The 26,427-nt window shown below is 41.6% G+C and overlaps 1 long non-coding RNA gene across 1 annotated transcript in view; it reads right to left on the bottom strand.

Annotated features, from left to right (window-relative positions):
- Positions 1-297: 297 nt before the first annotated feature.
- Positions 298-26,427, bottom strand: part of LOC139031729 (uncharacterized) — a 2,010,631-nt gene continuing 1,984,501 nt past the window's right edge. The window contains exon 8 of the long non-coding RNA XR_011484201.1: positions 298-359. This is a non-coding gene — a long non-coding RNA (uncharacterized lncRNA). The remainder of the gene's footprint in view (positions 360-26,427) is intronic.

Raw genomic sequence — 26,427 nt, 5'->3', positions numbered from 1 at the left:
TTTAACAGGACTCCTTTAAACATAAATTTCTCTAGAGGATGTGAATTTTATATTTGCTTCACAAATATCTGGTTTATACTCAACTCTTCAGCAATGCACTGGTGACCTAAAGAAAGTTGACCTCTGAAGGTATAACTAAATACCGATATCCCTAGCAGAATATGCAGCCCAGGAGGTTCGAGACTCATGAATACAATAGGACTCAAGAATAAAAAGCACCATTCAAATCAAGCCCTGACCACAACTCTGCTCACGACCAAAGGTGACAAACGAGAAGTAAACAACCAAATAACTCACCAGTATCACCGTTATCTGGGTAGAAGGTCCCCGTGACAATCCAAGCTCAATCAACGGCTGTTCTGTAAAGAGAATGAGGAAGAGCGTTATCACTTCTGTAGAAGTGGAGGCATCTGTGAGCAAGGAATTCAGCTGACCACAATTTGATGGAACCATACTGCAAGGCAGACTTGGGTACGTGGTGGGAAGGAAAGGAAGACCGAGTATTAGAATAAATGCCTTGTTTCTACTTCTTTAGCACAAACCCCATATGTCTACTGCACAGATAGAAGCCAGTTCCAGCCCTCAGCAAGAAGTAACTAGACAGGTTTTGATGAATATCTTTTAATATACCATTAATTGCCCTTTCATTGGGCTTTCAAAAATGCAGATACCATCAAGAGAGTTTCCCACTTTGAAGGTCAAGACAAACTCCTTACCAGGATTGATGGGGTCTTGCAGGACTTGATTTTAACCTCTTGCCCTTCCAACTTCCTATCTCCTTCGCAGCCTCACTAATTCACATGTATCTTTAGAAAACCAAGCAATCACCCTCATCCATCCATGAATATGAGGACCCTTCTGCCTTGAAGAACATGCCTCCCTAGTACTCATAAGCCCTCTTCCAGCCTGATCTCATTCATGCTCAGAACTTACTCAGTTATCATCTCTAGAAAGCCTCTCCTGACCACCCAAGGCTGATTCAAGGGCATGCATACCACGTTCCTACAGCACCTTATTTCTAATTCTGCCTTAGTGTTTAACAGCCTATATTGTGATAATTTATCAAAGGATCTGGTCTTTATATATTGTTTTGTTTTGTTATGTATCTTATTTATTGTCATACGGTCAGTACCTAGCCAAGTTCCAGGCATACAATAAATGCTTAATGCATGTCTGATGCATAATTTACATAGACAGTGAATAAGCATGTGACAGAATAAGCAAATCATTTAGTTACTATTTATCAAGCACTTATATACTGGGTACTGTGCTAAATTCATTACATATATTCACTCTCTGTTCCTGCCTAGATTCTGTCATCAAATGGTATAAATGATTTGTCTTGATTCTCTAAACCTATTCTATTCTCAAGACTATTCATTATTCAGTTTTCTAGCTGGGGTTCCTGGCTTAATTTCCACATCTGGAGTTTCTCTGAGGAGACCTATCTTAGTAGACTTTCTTGAACTTGACCTGATTTGTGTGACCACAGGAGTCTGCCAGAACTGTTCTCAGTTTTTTTTATTGTTTTAATTGGAGGCTAATTACAATATTGTAGTAGTTTTTGCCAGACATTGACATGAATGCTCTAAGTTTTAAATGAAGCTTTTGGGTTTTTTCTTATGATAAGAGCTTTGAAGCTATTAAAGGCCAATAGGCTATTTGGTTTAGTTAGGCCATTTGGTTTAACTTAAGAGGTTGACAAACTCTAGCCCATGGGGTAAATCCAGCTCACTGCCTCTTTCAATAAATGAGGTTTTATTGGCTCACAGCCTTACCCATCTGTTTACAGACCGTCCATGGTGGCATTTGCCCTACAACAGCAGAGTGGGGTAACTGTAGAAGAGACTCTTTGACTTGGAAAGTCTAAAATATTTACTATCTGGCCCTTGACATGAAAAGTCTGTCAACTCCCGATCTAGATCATCTTCTCTTCTAAAGGTGGCACCTTCCTCAGCCTTTTCACTGAAGAGAAGTTTTTAACTTGCTAATTTATTGGAAGATCTAACACAGAAAGACCACTTTGATCTTAAATTGAATCTATATCCTACAAAGGAAAAGAACAAGAAGGAAAATCCAAAATGCTAACTTTCTTTGGTCACTTGTATATTTGTATTATAGATTAAAAAAAAAAAACCTTACTTTAGATTTTTTTAATGGTTTTCTTTAGTGAATCAACACTGCTTCTATAAGTAGAAAAAAAAAATGAAACATATAAACTCTTCTACCCATTTGTCCTAGATGTATCTCCTTATTTGAGCTCATTATGGTGGCAATAGACTCATGAATTTCTCTGTAAAGGCAGATGATAAACACAATATGAGGGTGAAAAGAAACTGTGGTGATACAAATAAAATTATGGGGGAAGCAGATAGCTTCTGACTTGTGTTAGTGGGTTTAGTAGGTCTAGAATAAGAAGGCAATGGTATAGATGATCTCATTTGCAAAGCAGAAAAAGAGATGCAGATATAGAGAATAAACTTATGGATAACAAAGAGGAAAGGAGGGGTGGGAAGAATTGAGAGATTGGGATCGACATATATACACCATTGACACTACCTATAAACTAGGTGACTAATGAGAACCTACCATATGGCACAGGGATCTCTACTTAATGCACTGTGGTGACCTGGATGGGGAGGAAGGCCCAAAGAGAGGGGGCGTATGTATATATATATGGCTGATTCATTTTGCTGCAAAGTAGAAACTAGCTCAACATTGTAAAGCAACCATGCTCCTATAAAAAATAATTTTAAAAAAAGGCCATTGAGAGTTACCCTATGGAAAAAGAGTCATGTGAGTTCTGCTCCTTGGACTTCCTGCCTTCGATCTGCTTTTCCAAGAATTCTTGAGACCACCAAGCCTCACAGCTACAACCTGAAATTTCCATTGTCCCTCCTTGATCTCCCCTGTCCAGTCCTTTAGATTTGTCTCCATCTCCATCTCTGCAGACTCTTAACCACTCATCTCTAATGATGGGGGACTTGCTTTCTCCAGAGGCAACACATTCTGCTCTTGAGTTATAAAAACATTCTTTGATCTTTCATGTTAAGATTGATCTGGCATCTTCAGTTCACTGGTCCTGATTCTTTCCATGTGACCTTACACCCCAGTCTATTCCCTTTTTCATGGCAACTCTGAAGTGCAGACCTCTGAGCTTCTTCCTTTCCACCTGGACAACCCCAGTTCTTCCAGATTTTCCTCATGGGACACTCTTTCAGGTTCCCTCACCATCCTTTGGGCCTTCTCTGATCATACTCCAACTGGTTCCTGTTTCAAGTGTGATTTACCCCAAGACAGAGTGGCCCCACTCCTTCCTACTTTCAAATACTGTGTTTCACTAAAGCACAGGGGTCCAATGTTACATTACACCTGATGTCATGCCCTTGCTCACAGCCATGCACGGTATGGTTATGTGTAAATTCCAGGTTTCTACATGGTTCCAACGTTAACATTTTAGATCACCTTACTTCATCCTCTTTGGGAAAGGCCATGAATTTCTGTGGTCAGTTTTCTGGTATCGGATATTTAGGTTATCTCTATAATTTCTCCTATTATAAACAACTCCACAATAAGACGACTTTTCCCCCAAAAAACTTTTTCTAATTCTTAGAACTATCTTAAAGATTTTCTTCCCAGATAATTATTTTCATCAATAAATAATTTTTGGTTGAAAAATTGTAAGACAATAGAATATAAGCACATTTTCAAGATCACTGAGTCCAATTTCTCATTGTAGGTAAAGTTGCTTGAATGAGAACAAATAGCAACTTAGCGAGAGAGCTCAGGCACCAGACTCACGTCTTGATGACTTTCCTTTTCTCACCCCCATCCCATCCTAGAACTACTATCTCTTTTCCACTTAACTAGGTACATAAAGTCCAGTGAGTATACCACCTTCCAAATAAACACAGTTATTAACACACATAACAGAAAATAAAACTAATTAAGAACTTCTATGATATATTAGATATATAGATATATATTATATAATATCTATATCATATTAAATATATACTTAATTATATCTATAATATGTATAGATATATATCTACCCCAAGTAGATATATTTTGAAAATATTTCCATTTCAAAGATTCGGACAATTAGAGGAAACAAAAGGGTGTAGATTTCTGGAATATGTAGATTTCTGTAGAGAAGAGTCTTTAATCATTTAAAACTCATGAAATTGCTCACCCTTTCAAGCTTGTCTATATGAGAAAGGCTCTTCCATTGCAAACACATATATTTAAAAATACGTACAACTTCTTGGATTATACGCAGGACTGGCCTCAAAATCCTTAAAAAGATGTCTCCAAGCACTGGCAGCACTTACAAAATCCTAGACACTGAAAACACCTATCTAACCCTCACTTGGAGCAGGACAAATGCTATGGGCCAATATGGCAGAGAATACCCTCCGGTGCTACATATGCTAACCTGGGAAATAACTTCCCTCATCTCCTTTCCTTCATTTGTTACTCTTCTTTTAGCAGCAGGTAGGGGGTAATGAATAATACCTTCCCCTTGAGTTTTATGAATGATTTAATTAGCAGACCTCCCATTTTCGTTGAGTGCCAGGCACCAGGTTGGACAGTAAGAACAAAGCTATGAACAGATGGGTGTGGTTCCTGCCTGTGTGGAAGTTCCTGCCAACTTCTCTTAGAGGCAAACAATCATTGTGATCTTTAAGGCTCCGATTCTGGCTTCCTCTCCCTCGTTGTCAGCAGACTTCTGAGAAGAAGGATAATTTAATAAGGGGAAAATGCCAGACATTTCGGGATCTGGCCAGTTTTTCTCTCTTTTTAAGCCCACCCCCACACCCACTCACTTTCATAAAGTAGACCTGAAGCAGTCACTCTGAACAAAAATAAAAGCTTCCTGGCCACTACTGCTTGTACCAAGTGCTATCATCTTGCTACTCAGAGTTCCTTCTCCAGCAGCTTGAAAGTTTGCTGCTGTTGTAGTTCAGTTGCTCAGTCTTATCCGACTCTTTGCGACCCCATGGACTGCAGCACGCCAGGCTTCCCTGTCCGTCACCATCTCCCGGAGTTTACTCAAACTCATGTCCATTGAGCTGGTGATGCCATCCAACCGTCTCATCCTCTGTCGTCCCCGTCTCCTCCTGCCTTCAATCTTTCTCAGAATCAGGTCTTTTCTGATAGGTTGGCTTTTTACATTGGGTGGCCAATGTATTGGAACTTCAGCATCAATCCTTCCAATGAATATTCAGGGTTGGTTTCCTTTAGGATTGACTGGTTTGATCTCTAGTTTGAAAGTTGGACCCAGAGAATTAGATTTTTTTAGGTGGCTGGATTGTAATATACACATTTGGAAACTCAAAATGACTATATCTTTTTCCCCTATGAAAAAGAGACCAAAGAAAGCCAGTCCTTGAGGGAGAAGAATAAGGTGACCGTGTAGACAGAGGCAGGGATGAGTGATGGAGGAAGTCCAGACAGCATTGTGAGCTTTGCCTCCAATCCTGACCTTGTTTTCTTTTCTTTTCTTCTTTTCTTAAACTGATTGATTGATTTTAAGCTGTGCTGGATCTTTGTTGCTGTGTGTTGACTTTCTCTAGTTGCATGAGCAGGGGCTACTCTCCAGATGTGGTGCCTGGGTCTCCCACTGTGCTGGCCTCTCTTGTTGTGGACCATGGGCTCTAGGGATGCTGGTTTAGTAGCTGAGTCTCACAGGCTCTAGAGCATGGGTTCAGTAGTTGTGGTTCAGTTCAGTTCAGTCGCTCAGTCGTGTCTGACCCTTTGTGACCCCATGAATTGCAGCATGCCAGGCCTCCCTGTCCATCACCAACTCCTGGAGTTTACTCAGACTCATGTCCATCGAGTCGGTGATGCCATCCAGCCATCTCATCCTCTGTTGTCCCCTTCTCCTCCTGCCCCCAATCCCTCCCAGCATCAGCGTCTTTTCCAATGAGTCAACTCTTCGCCTGAGGTGGCCAAAGTATTGGAGTTTCAGCTTCAGCATCAGTCCTTCCAATGAACACCCAGGGCTGATCTCCTTCAGGATGGACTGGTTGGATCTCCTTGCAGTCCAAGGGACGCTCAAGAGTCTTCTCCAACACCACAGTTCAAAAGCATCATTTTTTTGGTGCTCAGCTTTCTTCACAGTCCAACTCTCACATCCATACATGACCACTGGAAAAACCACAGCTTTGACCAGACGGACATTTGTTGGCAAAGTAATGTCTCTGCTTTTTACATGGGCTTAATTCCTCCATGGGCATGTGGGATCTTCCTGGACCAGGAATTGAACCCGTGTTCCCTAGTTGACAGGTAAACTTTTAACCACTGTCCCTGACCTTCTTTGTCATGAGAGAAATTCTTTTTTCTTATAATGAATCCCACTCTTTGCTTAAGCTACCACAGGCTGATTTCTATAATCCAAAACCAAGTGACCTAACTAACATGCTGGGGTGGGGATGGAGACCAGGGTTGCTTCCTCAACAAACCCCAATATAATGGTCTCACAGCAAGGGTGACTCAAGTGACTGTGGGAGACCCTTCTGGGCAGTAGTTACAAGATGAATGGGGAGTCATGTGCCAAAACACGATGTAAGTGAAAAGGAAACATCAAAATGAGAGATGATCAAAACTCAGCGCTGCCAGAATTTGAGAGCTGACACAAAGAGCCTTCTTAATCAGAGAGAAAAAAGAGCCTTGGAGATGTAAATTTAAACAATAAAACAGAGGTGAGTTTTAAGTATAGTTATTCAAAAGACCAGGTTGAACCCTGGTCTTGCATTTAAAGTAATGAGATTGACTGTTTTAACAGAAAGACCAGAATTTAAGCATAAAAATCAACCCTGATTCATTTAAATGGTCACCTAAAAAGGTGGAATTCTTATTCCCATAAAGCTGTGAAAGCCAATTCCAGAATGGGGGTTGTTTAGATTCCATGGCACACAACTAGAGAGTGCTTTAGATGGACCCCAGCTGGCTTCACAATTACCAGCTGTGTGACACCAGGGAAGGCACAGAATCTCTATGGGCCTTAAGTGCTCTCATCTGAAAAACAGGGCAATGTATATGCAATGTGGAGGCTATAGCTGAGAATAAATGATGGACAGTAAGCAGCATAAGGCCTGGTGTAATATCTGTCACTTAGTAAGTTTTCTCTCTTTCTTTTCAGCTCTTGATGTTGCACTCCACTTGGAAGAAAGACTAGTAAACAGAGACAAGGTGAGAAATGGTGTTGGAAACGAGGTGAGATTGTCTCACAGTTATTTATTTAATATCTACTGTTTGCTGGACCCACTGACAAACTATCAAGCAATGAAGCATATTAACTTCTCTCATATTAACTTTGCTGAACATAAATTTTGATTTTCTTAGTCTTAACTGACATTCCAAATGAGGACAAATCTTTCAGTAGAACACAATTGCTTCACAAAAATGGAGGCCCATGACTTCCTATGTCTGTGTTGCATGTCCTGAAACAGCTAAACAAATGAATAAACCCACAGCTCCTCACCCAGCACACAGTGTCATTATGGTCTGGCTACTTGCTGGAAGGCCTGGATGCACTATAAGCTTACTGATGTTTTCTGCCTGATTAAATTCCCAATTCTGAGAGAACTGCCTGATCCACAATAGGTGGTGTAGGAAGGAAGGGGAAAATAGAAGGATGGAATGAGCGAGGAAAAGAAAGAAGAAAGCAAGGAATATATATATATATATCTCAAATAAAATAAAGGGGCATGGGCTTGGATAATCTTCAGGGGCTTTCTACCATGACTACTTTATGATTTTGCAAGTCTATTTCTGGAAGATACACAGTAGCAGAGGACTGCTTAGACTTCTACCCTGATACCCCTACCAGGAAAATAACACAGAGAGCCTTGGGCTTTTTATAACTCATCAGGAAAGAGTCAAAACATTCTCCCAGGGAGCATAATTCACATAGAAGCCCTAGTTGTGAGTTGGAGCAGAAAGGACAAGGGATCATCTGCAGAGACCCAGCTCTACTGACTGAAACACAGCAATACAATCCCTGGATAGGAATAAACTCCTGGGAGGGAAAAGGCCATGGGCTGCACAGTGCTCAGGGCAAAGGCACCATCCAACCACCCCCAAATGTGAGCAAGCACACTCACTTCTTGGGCAGATCTAAGTCTGCAGTGAATAGGAAAGAGATGAGTGACACATGTTCTAGGATTCTACTTTGCTACTGAGTCTTTGGCAGACAGTCTGATTCATTTACATACGTATATTCAATTACTTATTCAGATAATGTTTACTGATCAGGAAAGCCAAGTTATATGAAAGTACTTGGGAGGAACCACCAACCTAGCCTTAGAATTTAGGGAGGTAACGCTAAATGTTAGCATTTCAGATGAGAGGATGAATGAGTATAAGCTGGCTAGCTGAAGAGTTGTTGGTATTCAGTTGCCTGGGCGTGTCTGACTGTTTGTGATCCCATGAGCTGAAGCACACCAGGTTTTCTTTTCCTTCACTATCTCCTGGAGTTTTCTCAAACTCATGTCCACTGAATTGATGATGCCATCCAATCATCTCATTCTCTGGCGCCCCCTTCTCCTCCTGCCCTCAATATTTCCCAGCATCAGGGTCCCTTCCAGAGAGCTGACTCTGCATCAGGCGGCCAAAGTATTGGAGCTTCAGCTTCAGCATCAGTCCTTCCAATGAATATTCAGGGTTGATTTCCTTTAGGATTGACTGGTTTGATCACCTTGCAGTCCAAGGGACTCTCAAGAGTCCTCTCCAGCACCATAGTTCAAAAGCATCAATTCTTCAGCATTCAGCCTTCTTGATGGTCCAACCCTCACATCCATACCACTGGAAAAACCATAGCTTTGACTAGACGGACCTTTGTTGACAAAGTGATGCCTCTGCTTTTTAATACACTGGCTAGGTTTGTCATGACTTTTCTTTCAAGGAGCAAGCATCTGTTAATTTCATGGCTGCAGTCACCACAGTCATCCACAATGATTTTGTAGCCCAAGAAAATAAAATCTGTCACTGTTTCTACTTTTCCCCCATCTCTTTGCCATGAAGTGATGAGACTGGATCCCATGAACTTAGTTTTTTTAATGTTGAGTTTTAAGTCAGTTTTTTCACTCTCCTCTCTCACCCACATCAAGAGGCTCTTTAGTTCCTCTTCACTTTCTGCAATTAGACTGGTATTTCTGCATATCTGAGGTTATTGATGTTGAGAGATAATTAGGAGGTAAGAATGTTATGTCTGTCTTTGGTTTACAGATGGTTCAGCTCATGTTTCCTCTGTGGCTTGCATCCCTCATTACAGGCTTGGGTGTAGACTAAGTGCTTCACAAAGCAGTCATCATCACGACATCTGTGCTGACATACGGTCACTGCTTTTCAGTGTTGGCCAGGATCAGGCCTTTAGCTATGCTGTGATATTTACTAGATACCACATGCAGCCTGGGGCATATTTTTTATTCTTTAGCTTGTCAACACCCAAGGTCAAGGACTCTATCTGCTTCACTTCCTTGAAGCTATAAAACCACAGCACAACTAATGTGACACAGTAGAGCAAAGAGTGACCTCAATTTTCCCACTGGTCTGAAGGCCCTGAGGTCAGCTCTTCTCAGGGATCAGGCTTTAACGGAGCAAGGGACCTCTGCACTTTGGCATCACCCCTGCCACATGCATGCCACAGTTAAATGTGCAATTTTAAGAGAAATGAAATTGAGTTCAGAAAGTGGTTGCTGAGGCTGCGGGTATTTGATCCTGTTACTTGGGCATCCGTGGGTGGTAGAGATGCGCAATCTTAGACTCCAGGGCAGTCAAGGTGATCTTGCAGCATCAGGGGTTTTCATGACTGCCCTTGTCCGGGTTCTTCAAGGTAAAAAGTATGTACACTAATTGTTCTGCCTACGGTCTATTTCCACCTACTCTGAAGAGAATGTAAGCTCCATGTGGGGAGGAGTTTTTTTTTTTTTTTAATCTGTTTTCATACTGTATCCTCAGGGGTTAGAACAGTACCTGGCACAGAGTAGTTGCTCAATTAGTAGTAGTTGGATAATCAAATTAGCTGAATGAGCTTGGGGAAGATTATTTGAAATCCAGCTTCAGGTTGATTCATATTTCAAATGGGACTAATCACATATATCTTATACCCCTTTCAGGGCTCTTTTAAAGGTATAATGAAAACGGAAAAACCCTTAGTTGAATGTTCAATTGCCATCCTTTGTATTTTACGAAGTTGACGGTATTGTAGCTGACTATCCATCCATCCATCATTTTAGTTTAGGACCTACTATGCGCCTTTGTAGAGCATCTACTGTGATTCCAAACCAGGGATTGTTCTAGACGTGATGGTGACCATCTGGAATGTTTGCATCAGGACTGCAGTATGATGACCTATATCTTCTTTTTGTAAATGAGGAAGTTGAGGCTTAGCAAGTTCACATGTTTGGAAAGTGCCAGAGCAGAGATCCACACTCCCTGTCTGTCAAACTGGCTTGTGACTCCTGGCTCTTCTATTTCCTCTCTTTGAGTTTTCTCCTCTGCCAGCTTCACAGGACACTGTGTATGTGCCTGGCATAGACACAGAAAATGATATAAAGCACTTACATGGCGCCCCACCAACTGCTGCACTTACAGGGATTCCCCCGGGGCTCCCCTAATGATGATCCTCATGGCAAATCACGTTCCGTGTTCTTTTTTGATTACCCTCCTGTCAGTCATCATTTAAGGCCATTCCAGCTGGAAAACTGCATGATGTTGCAGACTCCTGCAGATCGCTGGTGTGTGTTGGCACCTAGGTGTCCTCTGAGCTTCAGAGATTCCTCCTCAGCTCCGTATCCCCTCCAGTCCTGGGTGAACTCTCACTCCTGAATTCAGATGCAGGCTGTCTCTGGGGAAAACTCCAGATGTTTCCTTATGGCCTTTCATCCAGCCCTTCCTATTTTCATTCCCTGAAAGAGTCTTCTCTTCAAGAATCCATTCAGTAAACAAAATAACATTTGATAAGAATACTAAAAGTAGTGTCCTGCGTATTGTGTTATAGAAAGTTTAGAAAGCAGTATTAAATACAACAAAGAATAACAGGATTTCATCAGTCCCTATTAAATGTGGCGTTTGGGGATAGCTTCATACAATATCAGGTATGAACCTTGTTTGTTAGGTAGGGCCTTTTGGTAAACACAGGCCCCAATCCAACTCAGCTCTTGGGAAGAAATTACCCTGCTGTGGGACTGTGCCTTGGACACAGAGTCATGGCCCCCTGGAAACTGGGTTTTCTCTTGTTTGGTTTCTGTTGCACCATGGCAAGGAGGAGAAGACTGCTATCTGAACATCGTAGCAGCTGGCTCCACACTCACATCCCAGGGGATCAGAGGGTTGGGAAATCAGTTCCGGACACCTACAGCGAGCCAAAGAAAGGAAAAGGTGCTTCATCTGTATCACACATGATTCATTTTTCACGGCTCTGCGAGACGTATGATCCCCTTTTGTAGGCGTGTCACCTGAAGCTCAGAGACCTAACATCATTTGTCCCCATCACACAGGATGACAACTGGAGACTGAACCCAAGTCTCTCTGATGCTAAAACTGGCACTCTTTCCACCCCATCCACCCCATACTTAGAACTGCTTGTTTTCACTTCAGTGCCTTATATTATTTGTGGGTATGGCTTTTAGCCTCCTTTGACAGTGAAGAGTATCTTCCTTTTTCTCTTTATTTTTCATCTTGTCCTCTATCTCCTAGTGTATTACAAATGCTTAATACATCCTGCTTTTAAAACATATATGGACATGCTTTGCTTTCATTATTTACTATTAACTCAATGCCCTAGACATGAGAATCAGACTTACTCATCTTACATCTTTTCTGCTGGCTTTATTTGTGGCCATCCATGCTTAGAACTGTCTGGGAGATTTTGCCCTTGAAAAAAAGTGGAGCTTTTTATTCTTTTAGTTATGAGGGTACAATAACAATCACCAAACTAATAATGTTTTGATTTTTTTTCATAGTTGCCTTTTTTGAACTTCTATTACTTATATAAAAATGGCAAACTGCCTTCTTTATTGCTTCAAATTACTTTTGTTAAAATATTTCTCTGCTGCCAAGTTTCAACCTGAAACCAATGTTTGTATCCAAGTCACAAATAGGAATGAAGGATATGTTTGGGTACCTTTCCCTGGCTTTCGTTTTTAGCACTTCAATCTGAAGTTTCCGCTGTGGTAGAACTATATGTCGGTTAACATTTAAAGACACTGAGATAAGAGTACTTCTTTCCAATGATTACATTTGAAAGAGCTTGATCCTGCCTCTCTGTGGTTGAATTCCAGTGGAAGCTAAAGAAAAAGAGAAGCAAGACTGTGCTTTACTCATTAGGAACAAGAGGCCTGTTGACATCCAGGGCTCTGAGGAAATCAGTGGTGTTGCTCACAGTGCAATGCTCTGGTCACTCAAAGCTCCCTCCTCAAGACAGACCTCATCCTCAAGAAACAGAAATATGCATTAGAGACAAAATGGTGAGCTCAAAGAGATAACTGAGCTATCATATTTGCCAGCAGAAATAAAACAACTCTTAGCTTATAATGGTTCCTTCTTTCTATTTCTATGCTGGGAGGGTATATGTCTGAGGGGGAACCAATTTCTTGGAGCATGCTACCCCCTTCCAACTTTGGAAAGCAACAGGGGATCATGCTGGGATCCAAAGAAGGAAACTAGAGCATTTAGTTCTGCTTCTAGGTTGTATATTGAAGAAGCATTCATGCTTAGTCGTTCGGTTGCGTTCAACATTTTGTGACCCCCATGGATGACAGCCCACTTGACTCATCTGTCCATGGAACTATCCAGGTGAGAATACTGGAGTGAGTTGCCATTTCGTCCTCTAGAGGATATTCCCAACCTGGAGTTCAAATCCGTGTCTCCTGTGTCTCCTGCATTGGCAGGCAGGTTCTCTACCACTGAGCCAGCTGGGAAGCCCAAACAAGCTTTAGATTTCCTATCATCCCCTCCTTCAGAAGATCTTGCCAAGATGGTGTGTGGGATAGAGCCTGGGGCAAAGATCTCAGGGGAAGATGTACTTTCTTCAGGCATATTCAGAAACCAAGCATGGCCGCCACAGACAGCGGCTGGATGGGAATGCTATCTCAGCTACCTCTCCTTTGGACCCCACAGCTAACAACTTGATTTCTTTGACCCTCAGTTTCTCCATCTATAACAAAGGGGTACGTACTGTTGTTTCCTGATAAATGAATTGGGACAGATGACAGCTGTGAAGTTGCTTTGATAAGGCTGCACCAATCTGGAGTCAAACTGCTGGGGTTTGAATCCTACCTCCACCATTTACTTGCTTCACCACTTACCAGCGTGGCCTTGGGAAACTTACTCAACCACTCTGTGCTCTGCTTTCCTCGCTTGTCAAGCAGATATGGAGTTCTTGTGAAAATTAGATGAGCTCATAAATATTAAGCACTCAGAAGTCTGTGTGGCATGCAGTAAACATCCATTATTGCTAGCTCTATCCTTGTATAAGTCCAGGGTAGTTCAATAGCATATCCTAAGCTGGCACTGTCTGTGACCCAGGGATATGCAAGACTTAAATGGGAGAATAATGTGTTTTCTATTCTTATTAGAAACATGAGTTATGGATTGATGCATTCTATCAACAAACATTTTTATAAGCATCAACTATGCCAGGCATTGAGTTGGATACAGAGACATCCGGGGCACATGTCCTCTGCCCACAAGAAATTTTGAGTCCAGAGAGAGAGACCACTGGACAGACCAGAATCATGATAGCCTGGGAGTTCCTGGCTATCGGAACATAGTGGAGAAAGCACTGAACTCAACCTGCTCAGTCTGGAAAGATTTCAGAGAAGGCACAGTGTTTGTTGAACAGTGGCCTGGAGCTCCTGGAAAACAGCACTGCAGGCAAGAAGGAGAGCAGGTGTAGAGGCCTAGAAGTGGAATAAAGCATGGTGTGCGTGTGTGTGTGTGCGTGTGCGTGCGTGCGTGACAGAGAGAGCACGTGAATGAGAATAGGGAAGACAAGGAAAAGGAGATAGGATGGGAAAAGGACCCCTGTGGTCACTCCATCCCCAGACAGTTTCTCTTTGGGGATCCCAGACTCCCCAAGCTCTGGGAAGGTGGGGTGGGGAAAAGAGGTGATTCTCTCCTTCATCCCCCACCTTCCTGAAGACACACCTCTGATCCTCACTTTCCATCTCTTCCCGTCCTCCTCTGCATTATCCACACTGAGCTTCATCCAGCCTCTGGAGCATCGTGGAGCTTCCTGGCCCAAGGTCTTTGTAGCCTGTCTGCACTACTCCCTCTGTTTTCTATCTTTTCAGCTAGTTTGTTTCCACTCATCCCTCAGATATCTCCTGGGTTTCATGTCCTTTTAGGAGCAGGAAGCCTTCCTCTGGGCTTCCATGGCCCCCTCCCTTACCTGTCCTAGCATTCGTCTTTGAGCTTTCCTGCTCTATTCTTAGCCTCCAGCATGTGGCCTGCCATATAACAGGTAACTTAGTGAATATTTGTCCAATGACTACAATGAAGGAGCAAGGGATTCTCCTTATAGACCTCCTCTACTATTTCTCCTTCCTTCCTGGACAAATGCAATTGATCACCAAGCTTTGTTCTTCTGGATGTTCCCTCCCCTGTCTCCCCACTTGTCTTCTCTTGCCTGGATCACTGCTAGAACCTCCTCATGTCTCAGGAGGGATCCCTGCCACTGGATCCTATAAGTCCCCACTTAGAATCCATCTGTGGCTCCTACTGCCACATAATACACCCCATATTAACAATTCAGCATCCTTGGTTAGCAGTCGAAGCCCTTCTAGTTACATTACACAGGTCTCCATATTTGTCTAAAATAGCCTCTGAGGTCTTCAAGGGCTTGTCCTAGATCTCCTGATAGCCAATGCCCAGCAGAGTATCTGAAACACAATTTAAGTTCAGTAAAAATTTGTCTAAAGAGTAAGTCAGACTCATGTGAATCTAGTGTGGGAAAAGATGATTTTGTATTAGGCTAAAAAGCTCTTCAGCAGGGCACTTTGTTTCAAGGGAAATGTCCCAACCAGGAAACGAGAGTTAAATTCAGCACAGCTGACTGCTTAACAATGCCATTCGAGGACATAAATGAAATTAACTTCTCTTGTCACATTTACTAACAGGGCTGGTGAGCAGGTGCTCGGGAGGCCGTCTGCCATGGTTACAGAGAAAGAGCCCACAGTGGAAACCGCCCACAGTAAACCCAAGGTATGCTGAACTCCTAAGTTTCATTCATTGCCAATTAGCTGGCATTAATGACTTTTTCTTTGGGAGTGCAAATTTTCTCTCCTTTACCTTTCTTCTATCCCTTTTTCCCGCACTACCTGCCCCCCCTCACCAGTCCTTTTGCAGAAGATGTGGTCTGCGACTTAACAAAATCAGTTACTTCTTTTGAAAATCACCCCCTTCCTCAGATTTTTCTTGTAACAAGTAGCCATGCCATTGTTATCAGTGGTGGTGGTAGTGAGACTATGAGCAGCTAACATCTATCTGTTGCATAACTCCATGCCAAGCACTGGACTGAGTACTTCTGCTGACAATGTTTAGAGATCCCCCCACTCAAATGAAAGAAGCAACCCCAAGCCCCTTAATTCTTAGCATGGTGCTTAGCACAGAATAAATTCTCAAGAAATGTTAGTCATTGCTATAAAGTTATCATATAATCTTAACAGTTAATTTCTGAGGTCAGTATAACTTTTATATTTTCTACTGTGATTTAATAGATGAGGGGTCTGAGGTTTCAGAAGGTAGTAATATTTAAGCGTGAACTTGGGGTCCACACCCAAGATGACTGTCCCCAAAGGCCATGCAACATCACAGATGTCAAGCACTCTGTGAGACACAGGGCTGTGTACACGCTAGCTGCTATCATACAACAAGGAGGTTAAATAGGTAAGAGGTCAGAGTCCATAAAGAGGCAGGGCAAAGAAATGGGGACACAGGTATCATAGCTCAGAGGAATTGTGTGTGTGTGTGCAGATGCATGCAGATAAGTCTAGAGAATTTTTTGAACATTATTTAAGGACCCAAAAGGCTCCTTTTTTTTTTTTTTTTAATTTATTTTTTTTGGCTCCTTTCTTTAGGATAGGTAGTTTCTGAAATGATTGACTAAGTTTTTAGGCTTCCATCTGGGCCCATGAGGCTACTCCAGAGAAACAGTGTGGGAGGGAGACAAGCAAGGCAGGTTTCCTCTAGCATCTCCATCCAACACTTGAGCATCCCATGAGGCTCAGGAAGCAGGAATTCTCCTCATTTCACAAATGCGCAGACTGATAGGCAAGAGAGTATGAGACCCACCCGAGGCCGTCCTTGTTCACACATTAGAGTTTCTGGCCCAAAGTTTAATAGCTTCATGAACCATGCCCTTTCTTGAATAAAGCACTGAAACACTGGAACTTTCAATGAGTTAAAAGTTTAGTCCATTACACCTGGCTCCTCCCTCTAGTATCTGGGGGCATCAGGGCACAGAACAGGTGCTCGGGAAATCCAGGTCTCGGCTTTGGCGTGCCGTCACCTGATCTCCATGACCTCAGTCAACCCCCTCTCTGGTTCTGTTTCCTCATTTGTGTTAATGGACGGGGTGGCTTAGAGGACTATAGTTTCCAGCTTGAAAAGAATGGAATTCTTCTGAGTTCAAAGCATGCTGTTAGACACATGTCATTAGACCTGTATTTTAACTTATAAAGAGTAGAATTTAGAAATCAAGATTGGGGAATAAAAGGACACTAGGCTCGCCCTCTGCCCCCATGGACACATCAAAATAACAACTACAGGGCTTCCCTGGTGGTCCAGTGGTTAAGAATATGCCTTTAAATGCGGGGGATGAGGGTTTGATCCCTGGTCAGGAAAATAAGACACCACGTGCTGCGTGGCCACTAAGCTTGGGTGCTGCTCTTACTGACCCTGCATGCTGTAACCAGGCAGAAGCCCACACACTGCAACAAGAGTCTGCACTCCACAGCGAAAGATCCCACATGCCATAACTAAGACCTAAGGCAGACAAAAATAAATGAATATATTTATTAAAAAAATCCAAAACTACAACTCCATATAGAACAACTCTTCCGGGAATTACCTGACGACTAGCAAAACAGCTCTTCTACAGCCAGTGCTATAAAGAAAGATCCACATGGAATCTGGTAGAAAGGGAAGAGAAGCAATCTGATGGGGACCCACACCTCTAGGGAGATATACAGAAGAGGAGGAGGATGTCACAGGCCCAGGGCTCCTCTCTGGGGAGTGATGGGCGGAAGGTCCATATTGGGCACCCCAGCTCTGAGGTCTGACACTGGAAGAGGAGTCCCCTTAGCTAGTTTGAAAACCAGCAGGGCTTCCCAGAGGGCTGTAAGAAACCAAGACTCCTCTCTCAGAGGGCCAGTCACAGACTTGCTTACTCACAGTCGCAGTGCAGGAGGCAGCGGATTGCAAACTGCCTAGGGCTCCGGCTGTCCTGCCAGGACCACCCCAGTGCAAGCCCCAGCCCTCGCCTGGGTTCCTGCTCCAGCCCCTCTTACTCCAGCGCTCCTCCTAGGTGGAGGCTGCTGTTGCCAACAGGAGCATGTGCACTTGGAAGGCATGGAGCTAGCTCCGAGCCTGGCCTGGTGTCTGACCAGGGCAGAAGCCACTGTTGCCAGCCCACACTGTGGTACACGCACTCAGCAGGGAGTGGGGCTAGCTCCAAGCTGGAGACTGCCACTTTCAGAGCAAGCATCACAGCGCACGCTTGGGAGGAGGGGGGGCCAGCTCAGTGATGTAGCCTCTAGTCAAGGTGCACCTACTGGGGAAAAAATGACCTGGCACAGAAACGCAGCCCCAAGCCCTGAGGCCACACCCATATTCTAAAGCAATGCAGAAACTGCCATAACACCCGGGAGGAACCCAGCTCCCCAGGGCACCTGCTCTAGACTGCTGGGCCTTGTTCCATGATAATGTAATGATGGCCACGGATCACAGGAGAACCCAGGCTTGCACCCAGCTATGGCTCTAGCTCCTTCAATTCCAGCCCCCCCACCACCAAGGTGGCAGCTGCCAGCACATGCCGGGGGAGACACAGCCTGTGTTCACTTCACGTCCAGCTCTCCCATAAAAGCTGCTGCGTACATGCAGACCACATAGGAATGCTTCCTTTTGCACAGCAAAGGAAACCCTCCAGAAATGAAAAGACAACCTATTGAATGGGAAAAAATTATGTCAAACACATCTGATAAGGGGTAGTTTCTAAAGTATATAAAGAACTCATAAGAGTCAATTTAATTAAAAAAAAAACTGATCTAAAAGTAGGCAAAAAACTGGAATAGACATTTTCCCAAAGAAGATATGAAAAGATGTTTAGCATCACTAATCAGCAGGGAAATGAAATCTAAATCACAATGAGATATCACCTCACATCTGTCAGAACAGCTGTCATCAAAAAGACAACAAATAATAAGTGTTGGCAGGGATGTGGAGAAAAGTGTCACTGTTGTTGGGAATGTAAATTGGTGCAGCTACTATGAAAAACAGTATGGAGGTTTTACAAAAAACTAAAAATATAGCTACCATACAATCTAGCAATTCTACTCCTGGATATATATCCAAAGAGAACAAAACCAAGAATTCAAAAATGTACATGCACCCCAATGAAACTGCATTATTTATAATAGTTGAGATATAGAAACACCCTAATTGTCCATCAGCGGCTTTCCAGGTGGTTCAGAGCTAAAGAATCCTCCTCTAATGCAGGAGACGTGGATTCAATCCCTGGGTCAGCAATATTGCCTGGAGAAGGAAAAGGCAACCCAGTCCAATATTCTTGCCTGGGAAATCCCAGAGACACAGGAGCCTGAAGTGCTACAGTCCATGGGATCTCAAAAGAGTCGGATGAGCAGTTAATCAAAAACAACACGTCCACTAACAGATGAATGGATAAAGAAGATGTGGCATTGTGGTATATATATATATGGAATATTACTCATCCATAAATGAGAAGGAAAATTTGTCATTTGCAACAACATGGATGACCTGGAGGATAATACACTTAGTGAAATAAATCAGACAGAAAAAGACAAATACTGCAAGCTTTCACTCACTGAAATCTAAAACATAGAACTAATGAATACAGCAAACCAGAAACAGACTCATAGATACATAGAACAAACTAGTGGTTTTCAGTGAGAGAGGGATTGGATGAAGGGCAAGATAGGGGAAAGGGATCAAAAGGTACAAACTAATAGGTACATAAAAAAACAAGATGCAGAAATGTCATGTGCAGCACAGGAAATATAACCATAGTTTTATCATATCTTTAGTGAAAGTTGCTCAGTCATGTCCGACTCTTGGTGACCCCATGGACTATACAGTCCCTGGAATTCTCCAGGCCAGAATACTGGAGTAGGGTAGCCTTTCCCTTCTCCAGAGGATCTTCCCAATCCAGGGATCAAACCCAGATCTCCCGCATTGCAGGTAGATTCTTTACCAGCTGAGCCACAAGGGAAGCCCAAGAATACTGGAGTGGGTAGCCTATCCCTTCTCCAGGGGAATCTTCCAGACCCAGGAATTGAACCAGGGTCTCCTGCATTACAGGCAGATTCTTTAGCAGCTGAGCTATAAGGGAAGCCCTATCATATCTTTAAGTGAAGTATCATCTGTAAAAATATTGAATTGCTATGTGCATACCTGAAACTGATATAACACTGTGAATCTATTACAGTTCAAAGAACAAGAGATAAATAAATTCATATATATATATGTATATATAGTGAATAAAAACGAGTTCAAATAAATTGTTTTTTGTTGTTGTTGCTCAGCGCTGCTGCTGCTTCTCTTTTTTCTCCTTGTCCTCCTCCTTTTAAAATAAGTCACATTCCTCTATAGTCATCTCTCTTCCAAGCGGTGTTTGGGTGTTGCTCCATCCTACAATCTGCCCTTGGAAGGCTCCTGATGGCTGGCTACCTGGCTAGCTGATGGGCTCCTTGGTAGGGAGCTCCCTGCTCTGTTCTGGAGCTGCAGGAATGGGGGGCCGGCAGGCAGGGGTGTGCGGGAGGAAAGGGGCGCTCTTCAGGCCCCCCACTAATGTTGGAGTGCTACAAGTGCTTGGTGACCCTCCGTCTTGCTCCCTTCACTCAGCGACTCGCTCAACAGGCTTGGCAGTTTTATAGGGCCTACTGCATGCTTTTCCCACCAAACCGAAGAGATACTCAGAAGCTTGAACAACAGTTCAAAGCAGCACTTATCACATAGTGGCCCAAGCCCAGTGGATGCCTTTGGCGCCTGTAACGCCAGAATGTGGTTTCCGCCTGGTTCGTTGCTTGCTGCTTCCTCCAGGCTAGGGCACAACAGTTCATGAAGGTGGTCTCTGCAGGCTTGAAAACATATTCTCAGAGGGCCTGTTCTACTTTCTGCTCTGCCTTCCTGGACTGGTAAAACTAGTCTGGAAAATGAACCAGACATTTCTGGGTTTTGAGTGTTGCCTTTTAAGTTTCTCTGAGTCAATGGAAGGAGTCTTAGTGGCAAGAGCAGATGTAACCAGTCTGGAGAGAGAGGCAACAGAGAGAATCCTCAGAACTTCTCCTTTTAATTTTTACCACTGGATCTTCATCATGCCATTCCCCTTTCCCCAGTCCCTGGTAACCACCAGTCTAGTATCCTTTTCTATGAGATCAACTTTTTCTCTTCTTTTTATCCCACATATCCGTGATCTCATCCAATACTGGTTTTTCACTTTCTGGCTTATTTCACCTAGCACAGTGCTCTCCAGATTCATCCATGTTGTCCCCAGTGGCAGGGCTTCCTCCTTTCCTGTGGCTGAGTAATATTCTTTTCTGTGTGTATATGTTTTATTTGCCCAGTTATTCACTGAAGGGCGTTTCAGTTGTTTCCATATCTTGACTATCGTGAATAGTACTAAATAGAGCTACAGTGTACATGAATGTGCCAGTATCTCTTCATATACTGACTTAATTCTCTTGTGTACATACCCAGGAGAGGGATCGCTTGTTCATACGATAGTTAAATTTTTAATTTTTTGAGAAACCATCATACTATTTTCCATATTGGTGGCATCATTTTATAATCCCACCAATAATATAAGGATCCCCCTTTCTCTACATCCTTGCCCACATTTGTTTTCTCTTGTCTTTTTGATAATAGCCATCTGTAGTCCATGGGTCACAAAGAGTTGGATATGACTTAGTGACTGACCAACAAAAGTCCTAACAGGGGTGAGATGATATCTCACTGTGGTTTTCACTTGTATGTCCTTGATGGCTAGTGATGTTGAGCCCCTTTTCATTAGAATTTATGTCTTTTTTTGGGAATATCTATTGGCCACTTGTACATGTTTTTTGTAAAAGTATGTTTTAACTTCCAGTTTTAAAAAATGAACTGCTCCCTCTACTTTTCTACAGATTGTCCTATGCCTACTTTATTACTGATCTCCCAGACTTCATAAAAGCAATGTGTATCCTTTATTTTAGAAGCTCCATACCAGGAAGCAAGGGACTATGATTTTGAGACCCATCCTTGCCATTTCCTGGCTGCATCATCTTGGTAATAATAATGCTGATAACAACCGCTTCCTTTTATTGAGCACTTACTATGTGCAAGAAATTTTATATACATTATTTTTAATACCTACAATAGCCTGTTAGTTCTCAACCAGGGATAATTTTGCCATGCAAGGAATTTGGGACAATGTCTGGAGATACTTGGTTTTCACAGTTTGGGGCTACTGGTATCTAGTGAGTAGAGACCACAGATGTTGCTAAACATCCTACAATGCCTGGGACAGCTGCCACAACAAAGAATTATCTGGACCCAGAAGTCTACAGTGCTGGTGTTGAGTAACCCTGCAATAATTGTCAGGCAGACGCTAGCCTCATTTTATAGAGGGGAACCTAAATGTTCAAAGAGGTGCAGTGACCTTCCCTGCATGTACAGTGAGGAAGTAGTAAGCCAAGATTCAATCGTAGATCAGTCTTGGCTCCAAAGTCCATGCTGGGAGAGATGCAGATACAGTAGAGATTTGTAGAATACCTCCAAGTATCTGAACTCCTTTTGTAGTCATGCAGAACCCAGGCTGGGCTCTTGAGGGTCAGAGTTCAGTGCAGGGGTGATCTGGATGTCTTTGTAGGACAGAAAGTCTGAATGTAAGTTCAGGGTCGAATCAGACTAAACAGACAGCGCTGCTGAAGGGCCAGTCCAAGTAGAAATATCTGGACATAAACTGGAGTCTCAGAAAGGTTTAGAATAGAACACACCAGACCCCACAGAGGGAATCTGTATGACCCTAGGAGTAGAATCATGGGGGTGTTTAATAGTAGGTATGAGGTTCTGTGCTGCAAGAGGAAGGAATTATGTACCAGAGGACAAGACGGATGAGACCTAGAAAAAGTCACTTATTATCATTAAAATTCAGTTTCTTTTTCTGTGCAATCAGGAAAATCCCTACCTATGTTGTGAGGCTCTAGAGAGAAGATGAATGTGAAAGAGATCTGAAAATGACCACTGTGACTTAGATCACAGGTATTCTGTTAATAACTATAATGTTCAAAGGCTCTTTGTGTCCTCCTTCCCAAATTGTACCACATACTTGGCTCCCTGTTCTTCGGTTGGGGCTTGCTCTGTGTATAATGAAAACAACCTGAATTTGTTCAGGTTTTCCCGATACGCTGTCCCTGGTGCTCCGCAGTTTGTCTATTACCTCCATCACCATCTTTGTTCTACAATATCTCTGTGCTGTTAACATTATTTGTCAATAAATCATTGCCTTTTCCTGTGTTTGAGTGCCCAGAGGCCTTTGAATTTGGGTTCATCTTGCAAATCCAAATAATGTAAGTAAAAAGCATAAATAATACATCAGCTGCTTATTCCCTGAGGATCTTGGCAGGTCTGTTCACAAGCGCAGTTTCTCTTAGTCTCTGTCTAGCTCAATTTGAAGGTCTGTGGGAGCAGTGTATAGACCTGAATAAGAAAACATTAGTGGGGTAGATTCTGCTCCCTATCAATGATCTTCTAAGCACTAGATGTGCAGAACAGTAAGTGTGAAGATACATGTGATCTGAAATAGAATTTAGCAAATATCAGAATTCTAGCTTTTTTTCCCTCTCACATTTTCAAGATGAGAGGAGGAAGATGAGATGATAACCTTTGTGAAATTGCCACTGATATACTTCAAAATAATAAAATAATAAAAAAATCTTCATTAAAAAAGGAACAATTATCCCACTGTGAATTTAATACATCATAGCCTCAGGCCTATTTCTACTAATTTGCTTTTTTTTTTTTTTTCCTTTTCATACTCTTTCATGCAAAAGCAAGGCAATCAGTGAAGGCACTTAACACAGTTCTTTCCTCCTCACTGTATTACAAGGGAAAGTTAATATGTGCAAGTTCTTATTCCCTAGATTTGCACAGAAAGCTTAGAATCTGCCATATATATCCATTGTGACCCTAACCTCCATCCCTTTAAAACTGTCTTCCCCATAATTATCCAGGGTCATTTCTTAAAATAGAACACTTTCTGAAAAGTGTTCAGTTGCTCTCCATTGCCTGTATTAAAAAGTTAAAAGATGAAATGCAAACCCCTCACCTAGTAAATATTAAGTTAACCTTAAAAACGCATTCTGATATACAGTAGGTGCAGACAAATACTGTTTGATTCCACTTATACAAGGTACCTAGAATACTAGTCAAGTGTAGAGTTAGAAAATACACTGCTGTGTACTGTGGGGCTGGGAAAGGAGGAATGAAAATAGGGACTTAGTATTTAATGGGGACAGAATTTCACTTTAGGAAGACAAAAAATTCAGGAGATGGATGACAGTGAAAATTGCACAACAGTGTAAATATTCTTAGTGCCATTGAACTGTATGTTTAAATATGGTTAAAATGGTATGTTTTATTTTACGTGACTTTTACCACTCTCTCTCTATATATATATATATATATATTTAAGACTATCAAATTAAAATCTGTGGATTCTGACCAAACTGGATTAACTGAGACCAGATATAACATTTTCCCTAAGATAACTTAAAAATAAAAAAGAAAAACCAGAGGAAATATGTGAAACAATAGTTTCATACACTGAACCTAAAGTAGTGCAGATAGACAGAAACCCAAAAAAGGACCCTTACAATCACCCGACTTGGTCTGGAGGGAAGTTCTAGGCTACAGAACAGAGAGAAGGCTTAAGGCAAAGGACCAAGAACACCCTGAATTGGTAGACTTTATAGGGCAGGGTATCAGAATAAAACTTCTCAGAGAGAAAATACCAGATCTTTTTGAAGGTCCTTGAATCTTTATCTGTGTTCAGACCAGGACATGCATGTGGGAAAGCTCCCAAGCACAGGGGAAATACTGCCCCAGAAACATCAGTATTATAGGAAATAGTCACTTAAGCTCACATAGGTCTGGGAAGAGTTCCGGTTCCCATTAGCTAAAATAAAAATTCCTAATAATTGGTAAAATAGCAGGTAGAGTATTAGGAAGAATTTTGCCTTGGTGGTGAGATAAAATTAACACTAAACTAAAACCTCCTCTGGTCCTTCTTGTTAGGCAAACTAGAAAGAAACATATTGTTCTCAAGTAATCTAACTTTATTCTACATCCCAGAATAAAGTTTAAGAATATTTATTGGACTACTAAAAGTTTAGGACCAAACCAGATAAAAATTCACAATAACTGGTAGCAACTAATAAAAATTAACATGCACGTGAAGAAGCAGAAAAATAGGACTGATGATAAAAGTCAATGAAAACTAGAACGCATGACAGGAGAATTACAGAAACTTCAGAAATAACACTGTAGAATTAGTAGAGAAGATGTTAAAATCGTATACTGATATTCTGTAAGTTCAAAAAGGTAGAATAAAGCATAAGAATATTAATAAGGGAAGCAGATGATATTAGAAAGCTCAAGTTCAATTTTTAGACACAAAACAATGTCTGAGATTTTAAACACACACACACACTCTGAATGGGAATAACAGAAAAATTGGCAGTTTCAGAAAAAAAGAAAATTAGTAAACTCGGAAACACAGCAATAGAAACTGTCTGCAGTGAAATACAAAAAGAAAGAGATACTGAAAATAATATAAACAAAGTATCAGTGATGTGAAACGGTTTCAAGTGGCTTGATATATGTATAACTGTAATCCTTGAAAGGGAGCAGGGCAGAAAAAACTGTAAAGAAATGATGCCCCCAAATTTTCCAACTTTGGTGAAAATTATAGACCATTGATCCAAGAATTTCAGTGATCCCCAAACAAATTAACTGGAAGAAAACTATACCAAAATATAGCCCAATTAATTTGCTGGAAACAAAAGATAAAGAAAGAATCTTAAAAGGAGTTGGGTTGAGGACCATTAAGTATAGATGAATACTGACATGAATGATCTTAGAGGAAAGGGGAACATCTTTAAATTACTGAAAGGAAACAATCTGAAATTCTATACCTAGTCAGAATAGTTTTTTAAAATGAAGGCAAATTTTTCTCCTATATAAGGAAGGTGAAATAATTTGTTATCAACTTGACTATAAGATATTAAACTTTTGCAGACAAAAGGAAAAAAACTAAGCAATGATGAACACTGGAAAAGGTGCCCTTCTCTTTTTTCTCTTTTTAAAAAAATTTTTAAAAATAATTGAAAGCATAAAATAAACAATATAAATACATAAATAAATTGTGTATAATATAATACCTAGGTAAAACGGTATATTACTTCAAGAAAGATTGTGATAACGTGATGATGTATACTATAAAACCCAAAGCAATCACTAAAGTAACAGAAGAGAGTTATGGCTAAGTGAACAAATAAAATAGAATAACAAAATATTCAGTTAATCCAAAAGAAGGCAGAAAGATGGAGTAAGAACAGATTAGACAAATATCAACGGCAAATTACTAGATTTAAGCCTAGCCAGGTCAATAATCATATTAAATGTCAATTAAATGGCAGAGATTATGAAGCTGGTTAAAAAAGGGAGGCCCAACTGCATTTTCCTTATAAGCAACATACTTTATATTTAGAAACACAAATAAGTTACAAGTTAAGGCATAGAAAAAATACAATGCTAACAATAATATAGCATCAAAAGGATGCTATAGTGAAAGTAGTATATACTAATATCGGGAGAAGTAGATTACTTGAGATAGACTGAGATTTTTTATGATAAAGGGGCTGTTTCATCAAGACAACATAAGAATCTTATTTATGCACCTAAGAAACAAAACTTCAAAATATTTGAAGAAAAAAACTACTAGAACTTCAAGGAGAAATAAACAAATCTGAAATTATTGTCAGCTATTCTAACACTCATCTACTAAGTACAAGACCCTCTTCTAAGTACAGAGCTAATGAGTTGCAGAATCAGGACTCTTGAGAAACCTGTATGCAGGTCAGGAAGCAACAGTTAGAACTGAACATGGAACAACAAACTGGT

This window comes from Odocoileus virginianus, chromosome 28, assembly GCF_023699985.2.
Source record: "Odocoileus virginianus isolate 20LAN1187 ecotype Illinois chromosome 28, Ovbor_1.2, whole genome shotgun sequence".
In the NCBI taxonomy this organism is placed as follows: domain Eukaryota; kingdom Metazoa; phylum Chordata; class Mammalia; order Artiodactyla; family Cervidae; genus Odocoileus; species Odocoileus virginianus.
This window is presented reverse-complemented; position numbering and strand designations above follow the sequence as displayed.